A 683-nucleotide genomic window follows, 5' to 3' on the forward strand; every position below is an offset into this window, starting at 1 on the left:
CACACACACACACACCCATGTATATATATAAATTAGCCAATGAGAGGTGGGGTTAAATTAGTACAATAGTTCAAGGGTCCGGGAAATCAAGGAGGGGCTCGTCAGATATTTACGAGACCCTTCCAAATACACATACAATCGACAGTCCCACTAAAAAATTTTTGAAAGGGGACCATCCTCGCCCCGGGAGCCCGAAAGCACTCTTGTTCCGCTTTGCAAGAATTCCTCCCAGAAGCCCGTATACATACATATGCTTTCTTACACCTACTGCACCTTTAATTATTATTAGCAGCAGAAATAATGGAAATAGAGTAACTTAGTACAACAACAACCTATTCCAATTAGCGTTCAGCCAATAAAATTCCATCTATCTTAATCATTTTGTTATACTTGTTTACTTTCTAATTTGTCACTCTTTATCTTTTACTTGTTTCAGGCATTAAACTGCGGCCATGCTGGGGCATCGCCTTGGAGGCTTTTAAACGAACAAATCGAGCCCCCCCACACACACACACACATTTTTTATTTTAAGCCTAGTACTTATTCTATCGGTCTCTTTTGCCGAAACGGTACACCGTTATTGTCACGGGGACGGAAACAAACTAACGCTGGTTGTGAAGCGATGCAGAAGGAGAAACACATACACATGCACACGCGCGCGCATACAAGCACAAGCACAGAAA

Source organism: Octopus bimaculoides, chromosome 11 (assembly GCF_001194135.2).
Source record: "Octopus bimaculoides isolate UCB-OBI-ISO-001 chromosome 11, ASM119413v2, whole genome shotgun sequence".
NCBI lineage: Eukaryota > Metazoa > Mollusca > Cephalopoda > Octopoda > Octopodidae > Octopus > Octopus bimaculoides.